The 22,074-nt window shown below is 36.7% G+C and overlaps 5 gene segments (V, D, J or C); all 5 read left to right on the top strand.

The window, feature by feature from the left end:
- Positions 1-22,074, top strand: part of LOC111554712 — a 729,812-nt gene that overhangs the window by 289,369 nt on the left and 418,369 nt on the right.
- Positions 1-22,074, top strand: part of LOC111554720 — a 687,176-nt gene that overhangs the window by 273,035 nt on the left and 392,067 nt on the right.
- The window catches only part of LOC111554726, a 522,394-nt gene that overhangs the window by 109,576 nt on the left and 390,744 nt on the right, over positions 1-22,074 (top strand).
- LOC111554718 overlaps positions 1-22,074 on the top strand; it is a 654,935-nt gene that overhangs the window by 245,760 nt on the left and 387,101 nt on the right.
- The window catches only part of LOC111554715, a 367,088-nt gene that overhangs the window by 10,521 nt on the left and 334,493 nt on the right, over positions 1-22,074 (top strand).

The raw sequence follows: 22,074 nt of genomic DNA, 5'->3' as shown, positions 1-22,074 counted from the left end.
TCCTGTCCGGTTTCCCAAATTATGCTGCTATTGCAATTTCTCTCTCTTTTGTGGATTTATGTTTTTTAAAAATCTCATTATTGTTATTATCACATATTTAGGAAAAAAGCCAATACATTTTAAGAATAGTAATGGAGTGTATACAAATCTTTCAGACTGGACCCTTTTAGATATATATATACATAGAGAGAAATATTTTTTTCAAAATTTATTCACAAGGTGGTAATGAATCTATTTGACTATCAGATTGGAAGTGGCTAAATTTGTAATACTATTTGAACATATATGGAATCGGACGGTTATAGCACAGGACTGAGTGCAGAGAAGCTATGGTTCATTGTACACTAGTGTTGGTGGAGAAGAACTACACAGAAGAAGACTGATCACTGTTCCAGCTGGTAGTCAAATTCTCAAACCAGCTCTCCATTTATTGGCATAAAGATCAATGGAAGAATTTCTAATATTTCCAGCAATGATCTTGAGGCTTGAACCAACTCTAAATGGATAGAATCAAAAGGCTTGGGTAAAATAAAAGATGAACGTCTGACTCATTTGTGTGTGCCTGCAACACAATGCCTCACCGTATCCTGCATGTCAAAGCACACATAGAAATTAATTACATTCATACCACACTTCAGTGTGGAATGACGCTGCTTGAAATCAGCCTATGACTCCAACTTCCTTGAGAACTCTGCCTGCCTTAAGCCATGATGAGATAGAGATCTTCCCACACACACGATCAAGAAAAATGTAAATCTGTAGTGCACGGTCCTTACAAAAATATCCCTATCTGTATGAAAGCTGTATGTAACCAAATAAATATGGACCAAAGTTTTCAGTCTCTTTGGATTCTAAGACTGATCTGCAACTGAAAATAATGTGTTAAATTCTGATTATTTATAGACACAGACAGGCATGTTCTTGTAAATTTTGTTAGTTTAGCCACGTGGAATGAGAAGAGTGAGTGAAATATAAAAATCATGTTAAATGAGAGACACAGATCTCTGTTGATTGCAGAGCCCCAACCTGAGCAATCAGCCACGTGCTCCTGTGCTGTGGTAGCACAGAGCTCTTGTTAGCTCTGGTCATTGCCACCAGGTCTTCTGTGCCAGTGCAGAAGCACAAGGATGGCTTTTGAAAAGAAGTCTGGTGAAACAGGCAGATGTTTCAGGTCAAGCTATTACAGGCTAGCAGAAATCAGACAGAGGAAGCGTACATTTTTATTGTTGATTTCTCACAAGTTCTCAAAAAGACTATTTTTCATTGGACTCCAGAGCTTTTGTGGCTTGCTGAATAACAAACTATTCTGCAACTCACTTAGGCAAGTGCCATTTTACTATCTCATGATAATTCTGCTTCTTGTGATGTTGACTGCAGCTAGGGTCCTCTGGGGACTTACCTGACTAGAACCCCTGGAGCTCACTGCCATACCTGGAGCTTTGGTGGGAATGTGGAAGGCTGGGTTCATCTCTCATCCCGACTATTCTCAGGGCTTTCATTACACATGGCCTCTGCATGTGGTCTGTCCTCAAGATCTCTCTAGGGTCCAACTTACCTGGTGGCTCAGGGCTTCCAATATTACAAAAGTGGAAGGTGCCAGGCATTTTTAGTGTTTAGGCCAGAACTGCCACAATATTATTTCTACTGCATTCTCATGCACACATAAGAACCATGAATGTGACGTTACTTGGAAAAGGGGCCTCTGTAAATATAATTAAAATTGAGTCATGGAGCCAGCCCAGACTCGACATAGCAGGGAACTACACAAGGGCATGAATATCAGAAGCAGGATTTTGGGGGCATCTTTGGATACTAACTCCCACAAGAGCTAACTAAGTAAACATATTCCTATGCCAGATAGGTATCAGAGAGCTAATGAAGCATAACACATGACCTTGATAATCCAGTAGTTATCAAGGTCATATCAATTTGAACTTCCAAATACTGCTCATATCTGTTTCTTTATTTCTCTATTACTTACTGCTTTCCTAATTCAGGCATTCAGCATCTCTCACTTGGATGATTGCAATGACTTCCTAATTGTCTTCCTGCCTCTAGTCTCAACTCTTTGAATCTAACTTCTACATGGCAACTAGAGTCATTATAAAATGTATCTAATAAGATCATTTCCTGCCTCCCTGTGGGTAATGAGGAACCATTAGAAGTTGTAAAGTTGAAACTCTATACTAAAACATACAAGGCTGGCCAGGCATGGTGGCTCATATCTGTAATCCCAGCACTTTGTGAGGCCGAGGCAGGCGGATCACCTGAGGTCAGGAGATCGAGACCAGCCTGACCAACATGGTGAAACCCTGTCTCTACTAAAAATACAAAAAGTAGCCAGGTGTGGTGGCATGCTCCTGTAATCCCAGCTACTGGAGAGGCTGAGACAAGAGAATTGCTTGAACCTAGGAGGTGGAGCTTGCAGTGAGTTGAGATCATGCCATTGCACTTCAGCCTGGGTGACAGAGCAAGACTCTGTCTCAAAAAAAAAAAAAAAATACAAGGCCATCTACAGAATCCTATTTACCTTCTATTTTAATCTTCTATCTTTCTCTCATATATGTAATATATTTTTACATAATATATATTTCATATATATTATATATGCATATTTAAATTCTAACCCTTTATGTGAATATTAAGGGCTTTCCTAAATCTGTCCTCTTTTCCCAGAATATATTTTTCCCATTGTAATATGCACACAGGTCTACTCACCTTTTATGGCCCAATTCAGGCAGCAATTTTAATTTTTTATCTGAGAATTCATAGAATAACACTTGTAACATATTATTATAAATATTTTTAAATCTGATCCTCTCTTACAATTGTTTTGACAAAAATATTTGCCACTGAGAGCTATCAGATGTTTATATTCAATGGAAACGTTTCCTACAAGGAAATGCAGAGATTCCGTCTAAAAGTGCAGAGATTTCTTTTACTCCTTGAACCAGTGCACGGCCAGCTTCCCTTCTCTTCCTTTAGTAAATTTCCACTTCCAACCATAAGACCTAAAGAGAGGCTACAAGAGAGGCCATGCTGCTAGTTGGGAAAGGGCAAGTTTGACCTGGGCGAGATTCCTCTGTCTCGGTTTATACCTCCTACGTAAACTGCACCAGTGCTGTTGCCCTGGATGAAGAGAAGAGGATTTCTAAAGCCCACATAGGTGCTCCTTCCACACTCCTTGCTCTTCTTGAATGGAGAAGGAGTCCTTATTGCCTTAAAATTGTTAACTTTGTCTTCATTTTGAGATCTAAATCCAGTATTCATAAGGAAGAAAAAAGCATCCCAGTGGCACGCATTTCAAAAATTTATCTTAATTCACGAGATTTGTCATTTTTCAGCACATCCTAAAACTGCTTCTTGGTCTGTTTCCATTTCATGCAGTAATTCAGATTTTGATTCACTTTTTACCCTACACAAAATGTTGAGATTTCCGCCATTAATACATTTACATGGCAACACTTTAAAGACATTAGATTTCTTGCAGTGGGTTGAATGATGACAGAAGATACGTCCATGTCCTAATCCCTAGAAATAGTGAATGTGGGCTTATTTGAAAAAGGGTCTTTGCAAATGTAGTTGAGTTAAGAATATTAAGATAAGATCACCCTGGATTATTCAGGTAGACCCTAAATCCAATGACAACTGTTCTTTTAAGAAACGCACAGATGAGGCCGGGCATGTTGGTTCATGCCTGTAATCACAGCACTTTGGGAGGCCGAGATGGGCGAATCACCTGAGGTCAGGAGTTTGAGACTTGCCTGGCCAACATGGTGAAACTCTGTCTTTACTGAAAATACAAAAATTAGCCAGGCATGGTGGTGCGCACCTGTAATCACAGCTACTCAGGAGGCTGAGGCAGGAGAATCGCTTGAAACCGGGAAGCGGAGGTTGCAGTGAGCCACTGCACTCCAGCCTGGGTAACAGAGTGAGACTCTGTTTCAGAAAAAAAGAAAAAAAGGAAACACACAGATGAGAAGGCCATCTAAAGACAGCAGTAGAGGTTGCAGTTATGCAGCCACATCCAAGGGATGCCTGGAGCCACCGGAGGCTGGAAGAGATGAGGAAGTATTCTCCCCTAGAGCATTCAGAGGGAGCACGGCCCTGCTGACACCTTAATTTCAGACTTCTAGCCTGTAGGGCTGTAAAGAAAATAAATTTTTGTCAAGTCACCAAGTTTGTTGGCTACAACAACCTTAGGAAACTAGTATCTCCTAAAGATACTATTTCTAAATAGCTACAACAAAACCTTGATTGTTTTATAGAAGGGCACATGGTCAACCAATACCATTTGAATATGGTATTGAATATGGTTCAAATATTTTAATATTTTTTGGAACATTTTGAGTTTGAACTGTGACACAATATATATACAAACACATTTTTTTTTTGTCATTTAACGAACACTGGAGTATCCACAATTTATCAGCTATCAGAGTAGGACATGTTGGTGAATAATAGACAAATACTTATTGAGGGCTTACCACATATCAGGTTTGTACTAGTGATCCATCAGCAAACCAAAGAGACAAAATTCATTGTTTTCATAGACCCTACATTCTAGAGCAGTACTGTCCAATAGAATTTTCAAAGATAGCAAAAATGTTCTGCATCTGCATAGACACTAGCCAAATATGAATACTCAGCACTTGAAATGTGGCTAGTGTGCATGATAAATTAAATTTTAAATTTTATTTAATTTAAATTTAAGTATCCTCATGTGGTTTGTAGCTACCACATAAGACAGTGCATTTCTTGAATATGATAAAGTTCACACCTTCAAGGTACAAAAAGGCTAACTCAGATAATTAATCAGTAGTTATACAGGTATAAACAGGGCAATAAGTGTGGCTGAAGTTCTGTGGGAGCCTGCAGCTTTTTTAAGTTACTTTCTGTTTTTATCTTCCAACCTTTTCCACCACACACTGTAGATGTTTATCAGCCAGATCAGAACAGAAAGCTACTTTATCCAAGTGTTTTGTTTATGGAAGCCTTCCTATAGAAATTGATTATCTGTTACATAAGACTTTTTTATAATTATATTAATGTCTTCCCTCATCACTGCTGGCATATGTAAAAGTAACACAATGGGGTGGTAGATACGATTTCTAAATTGGATAGTTTACCAGGGAAATCTGGGTGACAAAAGAGAAATATGTATTTCTTATCTCCTGTTTTGAGGTAATGGGTTGTCTAACAATAAATCACAAGTGTCTCCCACATTTATTAAAGTGTCTGTGACCTAATATGTCCCATTAGCGCACTTACAAGCACGTGCTAAATGGCACAAGCTGATTCTTAATGACGATGGAAGTGACAAAATGGAACTTTCTCTTTTCTTTGGATGCCCTAGTTTTAAATCACAGACTCCATTTTAAGAGGCAAGTTATTTCTCCTTGAACAATGTCACTATCAGTAAGCTCTTTCCTTCCAATCCTTGACACACATACATACCACCTAAATTACAAAGCAACTTTATTAATAAAATAATGTTGTCAAACGAGCAATGTTTGAGTCCAGCCACAAGGGGGCAGCATCGGCAAACATAGACTGTCCTCTGAAGTGGGTGGGCAAAATAGTCTGATTGGTTTTCTTAACTTGCAGTCACCTCCCCTTTCTTTCCAAAATGCACACATCTGCTTTCCAAAATAGACTGCAACTATTTCTATTGATCTGGAAGAAGTTTATGCCAGGCAACCCATTTAGGAGCAGTTGGATGAAGAGGAAGGAGAGGGAGATGCTACTCATCACATCAGTGTTGGTCTTATGGATGCAGTTGTCACGTGAGTTTGAGATGTCCCTGACTGCTTCCAGAGAATAAATCCAACAGGATAGAGAAGTATCTACAGGCAGGGAATGGACTTTCTGTTTGAAAAACAAGAATTAAGAGAAAGGGAGAGAAACAGAGAAAGAGACAGAAAGAATAAAGGTTGAGGGAGATGGGAAGGGAAACATGGACAGAAAGGAAAAAAAGAAAAGAGAAGTGAGAGAGACCCGTGTAGCTCAGGGACTAAATATCTACTCTGATTTTATGTGATGCTTCCCATTGTCTTTCTAAACAGAGGTGAATGGACAACAAATAATGCAAATTCCTCAGTACCAGCATGTACAAGAAGGAGAGGACTTCACCACGTACTGCAATTCCTCAACTACTTTAAGCAATATACAGTGGTATAAGCAAAGGCCTGGGGAACATCCCGTTTTTTTGATAATGTTAGTGAAGAATGGAGAAGTGAAGAAGCAGAAAAGACTGACATTTCAGTTTGGAGAAGCAAAAAAGAACAGCTCCCTGCACATCACAGCCACCCAGACTACAGATATAGGAACTTACTTCTGCGCAGGGCACAGTGCTCCCCAAGCACCTGCTGCCTGTCTCCAAATCTTGCCCTGGGTCTTCAGGAGCAGATCATCCTACTCTCCCCAAAGAGCAGGAGCCAGAGAAAGCCAAAGTCACAATGTCTGTGAGGATATCGAGCAACTCCTCCCTATGGCAGTAGGAATGCATGTAGAAATTCACTCTGTTAAGACCTGGAAGAGTTTAGCAGTTTTATTTCCTAAAACTTAACTACCGGTTTTCTTCTACACAGGTGTCTCAAAGAATTCGAATTGTCTTAGGAAGAATCGGTGGATTTTAACAAATTGTGATACAGATATTTACATAAAAAGTCTGAGTTCATCTTTCAGTACAGTGGTCCCCAACATTTTTGGCACCAGGGACCAGTTTTGTTGAAGACAATTTTTCCACGGAGCAGGGTGGGGGATGGTTTAGGGATCCCCCTAACCATGAGGGAAACTGTTTACCTCAGATCATCAGGCATTAGATTCTCATAAGGAGCGAGCAGCATGGATTCCTCGCATGCGCAGTTCACAATAGGGTTCGGGCTCCTGTGAGAATCTAATGCTGCTGCTGATCTCACAGGAGGCGAATCTCAGGCAATAATGCTCACCTGCCGCTCACTTCCTGCTCTGCGGCCAGGTTCCTAACAGGCCACAGAAGGTTACCGATTCCCCTCCGCCGAGAGTTTGGGACCCCTGTTTGGGTGGTAGCAGAGGTTTCCAAGCAGTTTCTTTAAGGTTTTAGCTCAATTGTATTGTGGAAGATTTGAAAATTAAACATTTTTCATTATGTACACAAAACTTAAAAGAAGTTTACGACCAACTCCTGAAGAGTCACCTCTGTAGAATTCATCTGCTTCAATGCAATGCAGTCCAACATAGCATAAAGATTATGCATGCGGTAACCACCTTTCCAGAGAACTGAGTGCAGAGAGCTCTTTTTAAAATGAGGAGTTTAGATGAAACTGGAAGTGACCCATGAAGAGATTTAGGCATGGTCTCTTTTTCACTCTTCTGACTGCAGTTATATTCCCCAAGCCCAGATGAAGCTGATGATTCAAGTTCTGGTAGCCATGTTCATTGGTCTAACTACCGGGAAATGTTAGCCACAGATTTCAAAGTGTGTTCACTGATTTGATCAATTACTTTATTTCTCAGTACTTAACAAAGATTTTTATCCTGGGAAAGACAGGATAAAAAATACAACTGTATTGGAGAGTTTATACATTAAAATCAAGTGATATTGGTAAGCTAAATGGTCAAATAAAGTTTTTACACCTTTCTAATAAAACATTTTGTAGCCATAAAATTGTTGTGATGAAAATGTTGTAACATAAGAATTAATTTAATTTATCAAATGAACAAAGTCAAATACAAAATAGTACTATGCCACTTGTAAAACAAAACAACATGTATATAGAAAAATATGGATGGGAGCACACGCATGTTTAGGTTAATTTCTAAGAGCACCATAATTATCTAATAGTTGTTTTCATCCATTATAACATTTCCAAGGCTATTTCAGAGTTGTGCCAAAAGCAGTTATGTTAAAATTATTGTAAAAATTATTTTCTCCTCTTCTATCATAGCCTTGGCCCTTTTGCACACTGATCGTCTCAAACTATTACCTTTTTTGGGGGATGGGGGGCAGGTGGGTCTTTCTCCCAAGAAGTTTTCCTTCTTTTCTCTTTTTCCTTTCATATATTTTCTGTGTGTTTCTGCTACAATCATGCCAAAGTAAAAAATAATACTAATTAACAAAATCACAAGCACTTGAAAATAGACATGAATTATAAAAGACCTCATAAATAATTCTGGAAAGATCAAAAAATGACCTTTACTGCCAGCAGGGGAATGATTTCATCCATCAAAACAGCTGCCAGAGATGATTCACATAAGAAGGAAAACACACACACACATACACACTCACACAGACACACACACACCACCTTACCAGTATAATTAGGATCTCATTTTGATTCTTTACCAAATTTCAGGAGAGTATGGTCCGATATTTCTTGGTTTCCCTCACTGATTGTTTCTCTTTTATTCCCAGTGTATCTTTTATTAAGCACACATGAGGGGCTCTCATCCTCTGATTCTCCAATATTTTCTGTCTGGGAGACACCATGTACAGAAACAAGGGGTGGACTGACAATTTCAATTTGACTCTAGTGTCAAATTGAAGTGTTTGGCTTGTTCCTCCAAAACCCGTTCTTCATAGGATTTTTTTTGGAAGGTTTTCACAAAGACTACACCTGACTACTATACAAGAACACATCTGTAGACTCTGCTTAAAAGACCTCCTTCAAGTTTGCAGTGAGCATAGATCACGCCACTGCACTCCAGCCTGGGTGACAGAGGGAGACTCTGTCTCAAAAAAATAAAAATAAAAAATAAAAATAAAATAAAATGAAAGACCTCCTTCAGAAGGCATTAATCATGCTTTTCTTTCTATCTCTTTTTTCTATCTTTCTTTCCTTCTTTCTTTCTTTCTATCTTTCTTTCTTTCTTCTTTCTATCCTTCTTTCTTTCTTTTTTTGGTCACATCCAATCTGTATCTCCATGCTGTCTAGAGTGATTAGAGTGATTCTCTATCCTTTACAATGATGGGGTCCATTAGTCTACATCTCTGCTTTTCTTGCTCACTCACAGGAGATAAGATTAAAAACAAGTAAGGATAATATTGCTTTATGAAGCAGGTATCATAATTTCCAACTTACAAAGAAAGAAATTGAAATCTCAAGATATTAAGTAACTTACATCTACTCAACTGTAAGAATGGATAAAGTTCAAATATATGACAACATCAAGTACTGGTTAGGCTACACATCAGCTGGAACTCTCACATATTGGTGATAGGAAAGAAAAATGCTCAGCACTTTGTAAAACAGGTTGGCAGTTCTTATAAAATTAAACTTCACTTACAATATGATTCATCAATCTCTCTCCTGCATATTTAGCCAAGAGAAATAAAGGTTATGTTCACATAAAAATTTCCATGTGAATGTTTACGGAAGCTTAATTCATAATTACTGAACCTGGGAACCACCAGATGTCCTTCAACTGGAGAAGGATTAAACACATTGTGGTTCATCCATACGACTGAGTACTACTCAGCAATAAAAAGAAATGAAATACTGACTCATGCAAGAACATGAGTCAACGTGTCTTGGTAAATAAAAGAAACTAAGTCCAAAGGACTACATATTGTGTGAGTTTATTTATGTTATTAATACGTATGAGTAGAAGCAAAACTATAAAGATAGGAAACAGATCAAAGGGTTGGTGAGAACTGTACCATAGACCTGTATACCACAAAAAGTAAATCTTACTGTGTAAGATAACTAGAATGTGAGTGGAACCCCAAAAGAAATAGAAACTGTAACAAATGCATCCAACAATATTATAGTGAATAATGTAAACACAGTGACACTGTCTTTAATGTGGAAGAAAATAACTAACCTAAATAATTTTTGAAAACAGTATTTTGAGTAGATACTATAAGACTAAAGGCAAAAGAATGGCACACAAATACCATTCTGTAGGTAATAAATTTATTTCTCAAGGGGTATGGGTTAGCAATTCTTAAACTAATTTATGTGAGCATTTGGATTGAACAAATGTATATAGGTAAAATATATAATAGATCATGAATCATGAGAGCCAGATTTCTCACTGTTGGGAAAAGTAATAAATAATGAAGGGAGAAATCTATGCAGACCCAGTGGAGTTGAACTCATGTTTTTTATAACATTCATAGGTACAGGTTGATACATAAATAAAATTATTAGGAGACTTGAGTGCTTTCTGATGCCCAACAGCAAAGCACAAGCCTGTGGTTACTTTATTCGAATTGATTCAAAAGCCTGAAAGACCTTCAGCAAAGTAGATAAGAAATGTCTGGGAAACCTAGGTGGTCTTGATAGTAGGAAAGATATAGTATTTGCGTTGTCACCATATTTAGTTCTGTCAGTATATCTCTTTGGTTTTTGTATTGAGGCATAATACACATACAGTAAAATGCACTAACATTCATCAAATGTTTGTGAATGTTTAGTTATGCACATCCCTGTGTAATAATCCTCCACCAATCAAGATGCAGAATATTTCCACCAACCCAGGCATTATTTCATTCCTCTTTTCACTCAATACCTACCCCTAGAGATAACCACTATTCTGATTTCTATTGCCTTAGATTAGTTTTGCTTTCTCTTGAATTTCATATTAATGAAATCATACATTACATTTTTATGTGTTTCTTATGTTGAACACTGTTCCATTGTATGAATATGCAATCTTGTTTATCTACTTCTTTGGTAGTAGAAATTTGTGTTGTTTCGAGTTTGGGGCCATGATAAATACAAGTACTACAAATGTTCTTATGTAAGTCTTTTTGTGAACATGTGAAATTGTTGAACATCCTTATATAAGTTTTATTGTTGTAGTAGAGTCACTGGGCATAGGACAGGCATACCTTTACCTTATTAGAAGCTTCCAAGCCGTTTTTGAGGTTATATCATTATGGAAAAGAGTTTCAATTCTCTATAACCTTGCTAGTACTTAATATTGTTGGCATGTATTATTAAACTTTAAAATTTTGAGATTATTATAAATTCACATATATTTTAAAAATTTAAGGCAGGTCATATGTATCCTTTACTCAGTTTACTCCAGGGTGTAAAACCATAGTACAATATCACAACCAGGATATTGACGCCGACTCAGTCAAGGCACAGAACATTTCTATTACCACGAGGGTGCTTTCTGTTGTCCTTTTGTAGCCATATTAATTTCCTGTCTGCTCCCATCCCCTCCTTCATCCCTGGGAACTATTAATCTGTCCTTCATTGTTATAATTTTGTAATTTCATATACATTGTATAAATTATCTTTGGGGACTGACGTTTTAAACTCAGCATTCTGCTATATTTTGTGTATTGCCAAATTTGAGAAGTTTTTGGCTTTTACTTCTTTGATACTTTTTCAGTCCTACCCCCTTTATTTTTTAGTACTATGATGAAAGGAATGTTAGATATTTTGTTATAGTCCTGCAATTCCCTGAGGCTTGGTTCATTTTTATTATATCATTCTATTTTCCCTTTGTTATTCAGATTGAGTAATTTCATTTGTTCTATCTTCCAGTTCACTAATAATTTTCTCTATCACCTCCATTTTGCTATTGAGCCCATCTGGTGGACATTTTATTTCAGCTATATTTTTAAATTCTAAAGTTTCCATTTTATATCTTGGTTCTTTTTTATGTATTTTACTTCTTTACTTAGACTTTCTATTTCCTCCTGAAGCTTTCTGTTTTTTCATTTGTTTCAAGCATGTTTGTAGTTGCTCTTCGAAACATTTTCGTCAGGGCTGTTTTCATATCTTTATCAGGTAATTTTACCATCACTTTCAGCTCAGGATTGGCACCTATTGATTGTCTCTTTAAAATTCTGTTTGAGATCTTCTTGGTTCTGAGTATATTGAGTGCATTTTTTAATTGAAATCTGAACATTTAAGTATTGTGTTTGAAACTCTGGATCTTATTTAAAATTTTTGTTTTATCTCCTTTCTCTGACGCCACTCCAACAGGGGAAGGGGAACACCACCTCACTACCTGGTAGAGATAGAACCCACTGTCACCATTCAGCCTCATTGACATCAGAGGGCAGGGAGGATCATCAAACTGCCAGAAGGGGGTTGGACTTCTGGGTCCTTATGTACAGATGAGTCTTGAAAAACATGAGGGTTTGGGGCACCAACCCCCATGCATTCAAAAATTTGTATACAACTTTTGGCTCCCCCAAAACTTAACTACTGATAACCTACTGTTGACCAGAAGCCTTACTGATAGCATAAACAGTCAATTAACACATATTTTGTATGTCGTATGTATTATACACCATATTCTTACAATAAAGCAAGCTAGAGAAAAGTAAATGATATTAGGAGAATCATAAGGAAGAAAAAATATGTTTACAGTACCATACTGTATATAGCAGTTCTGTAAGTTTATGTAGTCTGTTTACAAGATGAATCATCTGTCTGAAATTGCAGGCAACTGCAACTGCAGCTGCAGCTTAATGTCAAGCAATTAAGTTTTTTCTTGTAAGGTCATGACTTTTCTCTGCTTCTTGGGAGCACATCCAACATCACTAGTGGAATTCTGTATGGATCCCATGGTGTTATTCAAGGTTTACACTATTGCACTAAACTAAAGTGAAAAGTATGTGAGAACTGTGAGAGATGACTTTTTACTACAATGGACAAGTGGCTGGAGATATGAACTGCTCATGTGGAGATAATTAGCATTGCATTTTAAGTAGATATTCACAAACTTGAGCTCACTGCAATAACAACAGAAGGTGGCTACAAAATTATTACAGTAGTACAGTATGTACTATAGTTAATTTTATGCAGTTGTGATTTAATACTGCATCTTTAAGTTTGTGTGCATTTCTCCAGACTCCAAGTGCCACCACATACGGTCTGTGCTTTTGTGTTTAGTTTTGATACATTTAAAATTTTTATGATAAATTTGTGTATGTTTTATGGTAGTAAGTGATAAGGTAGACTAGTATTTACATGCATTTTACACATTCATGACATATCTCTTTCTTAATTTTATTGATATTTTCAGACTGCATTGTGTGTTTGCAAGTTTTTTCAACTTGTTGCAAATCTCCAAACATTTTTCCAATATATTTATTGAAAAAAAGTTCACATATAGGTGGAACCATACAGTCCAAACTTGTTCAAGTGTCAACTACAGTTTCCACTGTAATTTATTTTTCTTTCTTTATGATTAGGGTTTTTTGTGTACTTTAAAAAATGCTGTTGTCCACTTCTAATATAATACAGTTGTTCTCCTGTGTCTTCTTTTAAAACTTTATAGCTTCACTCTTCACATTTAGGTTTCTGACCCATCTGGAATATGTGTGTGTGTGTGTGTGTGTCTGTGTCTGTGTGTGTCTGTGTGTGTGTGTTAATATATATAATTAAACAGTTACTTTGGCATTTATATTGAAAAGACTATTTCTTCCCCACTGAATTGCATTGGCACCTTTGGAGAAAATCAAGTCATTACATGTGTGTTCATCTTCTTTTGGACATGATTCTGTTAGATCGTCTTTTTAACAATTCTCAGACCAATAGGCCATTTTCTCTTAATTGCTGAGGTTTCACATAAGTCTTGAAATCTGGAAATGCAATTCCTCCAGCTATCGCCCACCTTTTTTTTTCAAGGTTATCTAACTTGTTATAGGATTTAAATTTCCATAGATATTGCAAAATAGATTCTCAAACTTCTACCACAACAAGTTTCTGGTAATTTGATTCAGATTTGCTGAGTTTATGATAAGGTTGAGAAAACTGATAATTTAACATATGGATTCCTTAGATTTATAAATATAGCCCTTCATTTATTTAGGTCCTCCCTAATCCCTTTTATTAATGTTTTATAATTTTCATTTTAATGAACTTTCCTATCCTTAATTAAATTCATTCATTTGCTTATTTCATTGTAAATGGCATTTTTATTTTATTTTCCAATTGCTTTTAGCTAGAATCTAGAAATAGAATGGAATTTTTTATTCAATGACTGTGAATTCATCCATTAGTTCTAGCAGTTTCTTTACAGATTCTTTTAAATTTTCTATATTCAAATTACATTATCTATGAAGTAGTTTTACTTATTCCTTTCCTGACTTTATGCATTTTACTTTTTTCCTGACTTGATGCCAGTTATTCCAATGTGATAATAAATGGAAGTGTGATAATGTAGCTTGTTCCTAAACTCAGAGAAAAAATGTTCAGTATTTTACCATTAATTACAATGTTAGCCTTGGATATTTTTATAGATACTGTTTATCAGATTAAGGACTCTTTTCTACATGTCTAAATTGTTGAGAGTATTCATCATGTGAGGGTACTGGCCTTGTATCAAATTCTCGTGTGTGTGTAAGTTTTGATAAATTTAAAATTTTAATAATAGATTTGTGTATATTTTATGATGGTAAATAACAGAGAAGTTTAAAATAGGTTGAACCCATTATTTTGGTTTTTCATCAAGCAAAGGAGGAGAAAACCTTACCCGTTATGATCTTAGAGATCATATAATCTTCTAAAATGTAAGATACTCTGCGAACACTCAATAGATTGGACAAATATATTTTTTATTTCTTAGAGCTTTGCAAAATACTTAATGATTTTCAATACCATTAAAAATATCACCTGTTAGTAACCTCAATTGTCTTCCAAAATATAAAGGTGATCAAACCAAAAGCAAAAAGGAAATTGTGTTAATTACTTTTCTTCTCCCTTTGTTAATATAACAACATGATATAGTCCTCCCTACTTTAAGTAATTGTCTGTTTCTTCTTATATTTTCAGCAGTACTGTCCTGTTAACTTGCATCTTTATGATCTGGTACAGAGTAGGCTCTTAGTGAATATTTTTTAAATGAATGGAATATTATTACTAAGACTTTTACTCCATGTCTTTGTGGCTTGATTTTTCACACCCATGTTGGGGAAATTTATTGTCTATCATTGAATTTTTGCCTACAAATCTGACCCTATGTTTACCCCATTGTAGTCTTTGGTTCAAAATGTATTCCAGATGACTGAAAGAGTGCATATAGAATAATTTAAAGATTTGCTCAGCATAAGTTCAGTAAATTTGTCAATTATGACTCATCTATGCATTCATGAAACAAGTAATTATTGAGTGCTTATTCCGTGCCAATATCTCTTATAAGCATTGAATGGTATGGCCTTTTGAACCAGCCTTTAATTATGGGATGATTAGAAGCAAAAGAGAAATTAACTCCACGTCAGCAATTGAGAATTATAATGGGAATATTATTGAAATAACAAAGTAATTTAAAAATAGGTAAAAACCTTTCTCGGAGTGTTAGAGGACTGATAAAACAAAGATGAGTACAGAGGTATTAAAACTAAGTATCTACCTTCAAACCTGATGAAAGAGTCAGAAGATTGCTGGCTGACTTTTTGCCTGATTATAGCTACACAGTTCATTCATTCAGTCAGTCACAAGAGGGGGCTGCTTCACCTTAAAACTCAGGTTTCTTTCTTGGAGAGGGGACACTAAGCTTATGTTTTCCACTAAAGTTCCACAGAAAACAGGAAACAAAGATACGCTTTTATCCTCTTTAGACAAATTGTATTTTATGATCTCTTATTAAGTGTGTTATGGCTTCAAGAGTTCCGGGACTCTTACACCGATGTACTAAGTCTTCTCAGAGCACCTCCCTTAACACTGCTTTCTCCAAGTTTCACTTCCCTAATCATTTCCTACCTCCCCTATTCCCTATACCTTTCTCTTCCTTTCCTTTGCCTATTGTTACCACCTCCCACCCCCCCCCCACCCCACCCCCCGCAACTTGTTTGCTTTTCCTGGTCTCTTTTCCTTCTGCCTCAGTGTCCCTGGTGCACACAGTAGCCATAAGCATGAGCATAGAAATTAGGAAATGAACTTTAAGGCCAGAGAGTTTAAGGTGGATGAGAACCAGCACCATTTATGTCATTAGTCACTATATCAAGAACAGATGCACTGAGAAATGTCTACTTAGACAACAGTCAATACATGATTCCAGGGACCTCTATAGAAAACCCGAGTTTTGGGAGATTTAGCTTTCAGTGTCAATGTTATTAATGCTTATTTTCCCCCTGAGCACATCACTTCCTACTTTTGAACCTCACTCCCATTTTCTAGAATGTAGATGGGAATTTTAATCTCCTTACAACACAGAGCTCAGTATAGGCTTCTGGGATTTAATGACACTTTCCACAAGCTCCATGGAGCAGAGGACAATTTATTTGGTACATTGAGGAAAGAATGATGGAACAAAAAGTCTGGATAGATACATCCTTATGATCGATTTTCCTCATTCAGTGCCAGCCTTTTAGACTTTAAACCTCATAAATGATTTCAGTAGACACCCCCTGAGTTGAGGATGTCTGGTTGATATCCTCACTGTCTTCTCAGGAACGTGGCTGAACCTGGAGAGGAAGACACAGAAAAGCAACTGCTCTATCATTGGCTGACAAGATCCTGACAACAACACAATGAGAGCTGCACTCCTTGCAAGTCTTTACCAGTAGCTGTTGCTTCTGTTCTCTGGAAATTCTTTAAACCTAGAATCAGATACAAAAACTGAACTCTGGGTCCACAATCCTCATTTGTCCTTGAAGTATGAGGCTGGTGGCAAGAGTAACTGTGTTTCTGACCTTTGGTAAGTGCTCTGTGTCTATCTAGGGAGGGCTTCGGAGGACAAGGGACCCCGAAGGGTGGTTTGCCCTCTGTGCTCCCTGTGCTTTATCCAGCATACTAGATATAATTGAGAATTGTTCTGTGCATTTGTCTAGGAAGTACATACATACATCTACATACCAGGCTAGATCATAACCATAATCCCAGAAGAGTCCTTGGCAGTATTTGGTTGTAAGAAATCTATGGGTTTATTAAGTCAAGAGCCTGTGGAATACAGCCTAGAGAGTCTATGATTATTGGCATGTATCTTTGGTCTTCATGATTAACACCAATGCTATTTTTTCGTGTTCTCGCAGGACATAAAAGTTTTGAAGGGTTAAGGAAGTGTTGTATCCTTGATCCACAGAATTACATTGGTTTGAGAGTCAGAAGCTAATCTGATTTTCTTGACCCCTTAGGGGCTATAGTTGATGCTAAGACCACCCAACCCACCTCCATGGATTGCGCTGAAGGAAGAGCTGCAAACCTGCCTTGTAATCACTCTACCATCAGTGGAAATGAGTACGTATACTGGTATCGACAGATTCACTCCCAGGGGCCACAGTATATCATTCATGGTCTAAAAAACAATGAAACCAATGAAATGGCCTCTCTGATCATCACAGAAGACAGAAAGTCCAGCACCTTGATCCTGCCCCACGCTACGCTGAGAGACACTGCTGTGTACTATTGCATCGTGAGAGTCGCACATTGGGACAGCTGGGGCTGCACCTGTGCAATATCTCCCTGGTGGCAAGTGAGGAGGAGGGTAGCATTCATCTAGAGCAAAATGTCGATAGGAGTCAAAAAGCAACAAGAAAAGAGGAAAAGGAAGGGAAGGAGAGAAGGAAAAGTAAATAAGGGAGATTTGTTGATGTGGCTGAGAAATATGATAAAGGGGCTACAATTTGAACATAGCAATAAAGCGAGTCATAATTTGAACACAGCAATAAAATGAAGAGGGTTAAGAATTCTCATGACTCCTCTTTATGTCAAAAAAAAATGTTCATTTCAGTTTGTTAGTAAAAGTGAACAGATAAGGAAAATCAAGATAATTCTGCTTGTCCCAAGGCTTTTTTCCTCTGGATCCAGGGGCAAGTTCAAGCTTCAAAATGCATGCTGTTATAGTTGATCCAATTACCAGAAACGAGTTGATTTTTCTGCAAGAAAAACCTGAAATGTTCCTTCTTACTAGTGCAGTAACACTAGTTACTAGAGCATGAGTATTTGTGATGAAGGTTTTTCTTTTTGGAAAGGAACAAAAATCAAATGAATATTAATTTATTCTTATTTTTCTTGAAGTCTTGAATCTATAAACGGACCTCATCATGTTTTATTTCCTAAGCGGCACACAAATCCATCTCACCATATAAGACTCAGTTAAAGCAAAGACGAAAGACCTACCTGCATTTCCTCATTATTCCCTATCTCACACCACTCTTCTCAAAGAACACTGGCTGTGACACTTTAAGGTATATCGTGATAGTCTGTTTAATTTCAGTTATATATCATTGCATATCATTTTATGCAATTGCACACAAACTTGCATACATACACACAGTTTTGTCATGTAAATTGGATTCATTAGATTTTTTAACTTGCCATTTATTTTTCATTTAATAAAGTGTCCTAGAGACCTTTCTCTATCAGTATAGAAGTTCACTTTATTCTTTTTGGTGCTTATTTAGTACTTTGAGACATTCCATCATATAATTGCTTTTCTGTTGATGCATATTTGTTTCTATTGCCTCACTATCACAAAGAATTATGTGTTCTACTTCTTTATAGATTCACCTTAGTTTGCGTGTGTGTGGAAGTGTTTATTTTAATGAGATTTCTAAAACTGAAATTGCTATGTCAAAAGGAAGATGCATTTAAAATTTTTGGAAAAAGTGGCCATTTACCCTCCAAATGATATAACTACACTTCATATAATACATATATACGTATTATTATACACATAATTATCTATCATAATTATCATATAATTAATAAATATACATATAATGTGTTAAATAGCTTCCAACCACCAGTAGGTGAAAGAACTCATTTTACATTCTTATAAAAATTGAGAATTACTGACAGTTTTTATTTTTATTTTATTGTATTATTCTATTTATTTATTTTGATTCTGGGTCTCACTCTGTCACCCAGGCTGGAGTGCAGTGGCCGGATCTCAGCTCACTGCAACCTTCACCTCCCAAGCTCAAGCAATCCTCCCACCTCAGCCTCCCAAGTAGCTGGGACTACAGGCACACACCACCACTCCTGGCTACTTTTTGTAGAGACAGAGTCTTGCCATGTTGTTCAGTCTGGTCTCAAAACTCCTGAGCTCAAGAGATCTGCCAGCCTTGGCCTCCCAGAGTGCTGGGATTATAGGCATCAGCCACCACACCCAGCCCAGTTTTTAATAATCCAAAGATATATTATCTTTGGTCATTTTTCCTGATTCATAGCGTTTTTGAGCAACTTTTTTCTACATGTATTGGCGTTTTTTCATTTGGCAATATGCTGATTCCTACCTTTTGAACATTTTTCTATTTAGTTGTTTTCCTTTCTCTTTTCATTCGTAAGAATTAGCTTCATACCTTAAATAATACATTATTTTATATTTGTTTGAATATTTTATTCTAACATTACCTTTTTTTCTTGTGTATTTTTAATGCAGTTTTAAATGTTTACATAGTTTAATCTATCAAGTATTCCTTTCCTTTAGGCCTTGAAGGTCAATATCTTTATAGGAAATTCCTAAGTATATTACATATTTTAATATTCATTACCATTTGGTTGAGAATTATTTTGAGATACATATTACAGATTAGAAAACCGAGTCTCAAAGAAATTTAAAAACCTGCTAATATTCACAGTATTAATAAGTTAGCATCAATTTTAAATTTATTTTTAAACCTGAGATTGTCAAACACTAAAATCTGAACACACATTGTTTAACCTCGTCTTACTGGAAGTAGTCACAAGAAGAAAACTCCAAAATAATGAATGAAATAAAGCATCAGTGGAATGAATTATAGTTACCATCCAAGACACATGTTAGAGCAAAAGGTCAGGAGTGTTAGGGTAGAAATTGTGAGTTATGAGTTGAGAAAATCAACGGTCCTTAATCATATAGAAAGGTAATGCTAGTCCCCTAAGCGTTCAAATAGCAGTCAAAATGTGTGTTTTGATTGTGGAAGAACTCTAACACATCTTCAGCTCTTTATTAGCCATACATTTCCCAAGCAGAATGGATATTGAAGAAATTAGAGCATAAAGCAAAGGAGGTAGGAAAAAGGAGTTTGATGCTGGATCTGAGTGGCTTCCAAGTATTCTTGGAAACTTCACACAGATTGAGGAATTGTTCTGGTCCATAGAATGGATAGATAAATGTAAATTACTATGATGATCACACTTGGAAATTACTTTGATTCCATGAGTGAAAGATAAGGGAACAGATATCTACACACAAATCTTAGAAAGTGCAATTGAGATGTGCTGGTAGCAGTTTCCAAAGATTGACATATCACTTTCAAGGTCCTTACAGTCACTTTATTCACAATCCTTTTCTCTTTCTCACAGTCTTTAATCTCATTTACCTTTTGCTTAATACCATCCTCTACTCTCCTGTATTTGAACACACAGAAGTTTGAAGCCTGTATTTTTGGTTTTTATTCACTGAAGTATCCTCAGTGAGGTATTTTGTCACCCAGGTATTAAACCTAGTACCCATTTGATATTTTTCCTGATCCTATCCCTACTCCCACCCTCCACCCTCAAGTAGGCCCCAGTGTGTATCTAGAGCACTGCCTGGCAAATAGTAAGTATTCAGAAAATATTTACTGAACAAATATATTTATTTATAACTGGAAAATTTTACTGGCAAATGCTAAGGATACAATAAAATACTAGAGACATGAGCTAGATTCGCTATGAGGATTTTACTGGCAAATACTAAGGATACAATACAATACTAGGGATATGAGTTAGATTTGCTATGAGGATACAATAAAAACAAAAATAATACAGTGGCGTCATATTAACTACAAAGGGATCTGTGAACTAAAACTAAAAATTTAAGTGTTTTTATCCTAGTTTTTCTTTCTTGTTCCCAGGCTATTACCTGAATAAGAGTACATCCGTTAAACACAGATGTACCACTGCAGATTTTAGGCATTCTCCTGCATCTAAAACACCTTGGCTTTAGAGGTATCGACAGCATACTCTTTGTCCCCCAGTACAATCCAGGCTATTAGCTTTGAGGCCCATTCTTTTTGTTCTACTGTTCTTCCTCTTGTCACTACCATCCTCATAAACAGCAAACACCCCTCCTCACATTGAAAGGTATGACACATATTCCACTGTAACCTAAATACCGCATGACTTAAATATCCGCATGAGCCATTCAGTGAGAATCCCAAACTCATCAACTTTAAAGACCATTAATTTGAATCCCCTTTAGCCATTAACTTCCATAGCCACCATCTAGACAGGTCTTATGACAATGTGCTGTTCCACCTCTGAAATCTTACCTGCAGTCTAAAACCTCCCACCCTGAGATTCTCACCCTCAGTTACTCACATTGTATTTGTTCTTTGACTATAATGGTCATTTAGTCCCTTGACACCTTTCTTTTCTTTTTCTTTTCTTATTTAACTTTTGTTTTAAGTTCAGGGGTATTGAACTTAAAATAGTTTTTTTATATAGGTAAACTTGTGCAGATTTGTTATATAGGTAATTCTGTGTCATGGGGGTTTCTTGCACAGATTATTTTGTCACCCAGGTATTAAATCTAGTACCCATTTGATATTTTTCCTGATCCTATCCCTACTCCCACCCTCCACCCTCAAGTAGGCCCCAGTGTGTGTTTTTCCCTCTTTGTGTCCATGGGTTCTTATCATTTCATTCCCACTTATAAATGAGAATGTGCAGTATTTGGTTTTCTGTTCCTGCGTTAGTCTGCCGAGAATAATGGCCTCCAGCTCCACCCGTGTTCCAGTAAAGGACATAATCTCATTTCTTTTTATGGTTGCATAGGATTCCATGGTGTATCTATACCACATTTTCTTTATCCAGTCTTTGATGTGCATTTAGGTTGATTCCATGTCTTTGCTATTGTGAACAGTGCTGTAGTGAACATACACAAGCATGTGTCTTTATGATAGAATGATTTATTTTCCTTTGGGTATACACCCAGAAATGGTATTGCTGGGTCAAATGGTATTTCTGTTCTTCGATCTTCGAGGAATTGGCATACTGTCTTCCACAATGGTTGAACTAATTTACACTCCCACCAACAGTATATAAGTGTTCCTTTTTCTCTGCAATTTTGCTAGCATCTGTTATTTTTTGACTTTTTACTAATAGCCATTCTGACTGGTGTGAGATGGAATCTCATTGTGGTTTTAATTTGCATTTCTCTAACTATCAGTGAAGTTGAGCTTTTTGTCATATTATTGTTGGTTGCATGTATGTC

The sequence above is a fragment of the Piliocolobus tephrosceles genome, chromosome 6, assembly GCF_002776525.5.
Source record: "Piliocolobus tephrosceles isolate RC106 chromosome 6, ASM277652v3, whole genome shotgun sequence".
Lineage (NCBI taxonomy): Eukaryota > Metazoa > Chordata > Mammalia > Primates > Cercopithecidae > Piliocolobus > Piliocolobus tephrosceles.
Note: the sequence above shows the minus strand (reverse complement) of the source record. Positions and strands in the feature narration are given on the sequence as shown.